The 2164-nt window shown below is 49.8% G+C and overlaps 1 long non-coding RNA gene across 1 annotated transcript; it reads left to right on the top strand.

The window, feature by feature from the left end:
* The first annotated feature begins 382 nt into the window (after positions 1-382).
* On the top strand, positions 383-1954 carry LOC140395872 (uncharacterized). Its single transcript, XR_011936349.1, has 2 exons — positions 383-621; positions 1632-1954. It is a non-coding gene; the product is annotated as an uncharacterized lncRNA (long non-coding RNA).
* Positions 1955-2164: the final 210 nt, after the last annotated feature.

The following is a 2164-nucleotide window of genomic DNA, read 5'->3' as shown; positions in this document are numbered from 1 at the left end:
GGGACTGGCCCCCGGACCATTCAGAGAGACTCAGATCAGCCAATGATCTCATTGAACGGTGGGACAGGCTAGAGGGGCTGAATGGCTCCCCCAGCTCCTATGTTCATATAACCCTTGACCCCCCCCCCCAGACCCTGTTGCGTGACGGGGCAAACACTGGACATTAACCCTCTCAATGCCCTCTGCCAGCCAGGATGCAGAATTATGGAACCAGGTGACACAGATTTGACATCATTGACAAAAGTGGCGCCATTGGCTAAATGGTCTGTTGTATGATTCTTATATGAAACAGCAAAACATTCTTGCAATGCCTTTCCAGTTCAATCATTATTCAGACTTATCCCTCCATTTATTAATGAGAAACCGATTTGATTCCAGTTAATGTCGAACACGTCCATTCGACCTGTCCAAGGTGGAGCCTACCCGCGTCGTGTGTGTGTGATTATTAACCACAGCAGGCTCGACGTGTTGATATAAAGGGCTCCTGTGCCCCAGCTATCTCACTGTGACCGGGAGGAGATCAGTGGAGAACGATGAAAGGACTGTTTTTGCTGCTGGGGTTCCTGGTGCTGATACAGCCCAGAGCTGGCCAGGGATACATTGCGAATGTGAACAGGCAAGGTGAGTATATCTCAAAGTACACCATGTCGAAAAATTCACATGGGCATCAGGTTGTGCCAAGATGGGGCCAGATCTCAGTGTGTGTGTGTGCGCGTGTGTGTGTGCATGTGCGTGTGTGTGTGCATGTGCATGAGGAACTACAGAAAGCTCTCTTGATTCCTGTATTGAGCATATGTGCTCGCTGTCCTGGTCCCCATATCCCTCGGTTAGAACCCACCTGGACCACTGTGTACTGTCCTGGCTTCAATATCATTGCTTTTCACCACACTGGGAGCACTGTGTACAGTTCTGGTCTCCATGTCCCTCAGTTAGACCACACTGGGGGGCACTGTGTACAGTTCTGGTCTCCATATCCCTCAGTTAGACCACACTGGGAGTACAGTGTACAGTTCTGGTCTCCATATCCCTCAGGTAGACAAAACTGGGAGCACTGTGTACAGTTCTGGTCTCCAGAATCCTCAGTTAGACCACAGTGGGAGCACTGTGCACCGTTCTGGTCTCCGTATCCCTCAGTTAGATCACACTGGAAGCACTGTGCACAGTTCTGGTCTCCATATCCCTCGCTGAGACCACACTGGGAGCACTGTGCACAGTTCAGGTGTCCGTCTCCCTAGGTAAGACCACACTGGGAGCACTGTGCACAGTTCTGGTCTCCATATCCTCAGTTAGACCACACTGGGAGCACTGTGCACAGTTCTGGTCTCCATATCCTCAGTTAGACCACACTGGGAGCACTGTGCACAGTTCTGGTCTCCATATCCTCAGTTAGTCCACACTGGGAGCACTGTGCACAGTTCTGGTCTCCATATCCCTCAGTTAGACAACACTGGGGGGCACGGTGTACAGTTCTGGTCTCCATATCCCTCAGTTAGACAAAACTGGGAGCACTGTGTACAGTTCTGGTCTCCAGAAACCTCAGTTAGGTTAGAATTGGGGCATCGCCCTGATCACAGTTGGGAGCTCTGGTTTCTGAAAGGATTATCAATTAACTCTTCCATTCTGCTTCACAGTTGCCCCCTGCGATTTAACTAAACGAACATGCCGACCTACACAATGTAAATCAAGGGAGATCAGTTTTACCGAGCTCTGTCCTTTGGATTACCTGTGCTGCGGACGTTCTAGAGCTCCCTACATATTGTGACCTTTTTCTGAAGTGCTGCGAGTTGAGACACGTATCCAGAAATTATGTGACCCACTGCGATATCCAGCAATTACTCTGCATGACGCTAACTGTGATTTCTGTAATTCTGTAATTCAGCTGCACTGTGTTGGCCCAATAACCCCTGACCCCCGGGTTTCTGAATCATGTGAATAAAACTGGCTTCATTATTCAGCCCCTCTTGTCCGTTTCTGATTTCTCACTCGGTTCGGGATATTAGTCTATCAACGGTAATGGAGTTAGAGAGAGAGAGAGGGGAGAGTAAGAGAGTGGGCTGAGTTAGAGGCATTAGGCCGCGAGAGAGAGGGTGAGTGTTACAAAGAACAAAGAAATGTACAGCACAGGAACAGACCCTTCGGCCCTCCAAGCCCGTGCCGACCATGT

Source organism: Scyliorhinus torazame, chromosome 19 (genome assembly GCF_047496885.1).
Source record: "Scyliorhinus torazame isolate Kashiwa2021f chromosome 19, sScyTor2.1, whole genome shotgun sequence".
NCBI lineage: Eukaryota > Metazoa > Chordata > Chondrichthyes > Carcharhiniformes > Scyliorhinidae > Scyliorhinus > Scyliorhinus torazame.
This window is presented reverse-complemented; position numbering and strand designations above follow the sequence as displayed.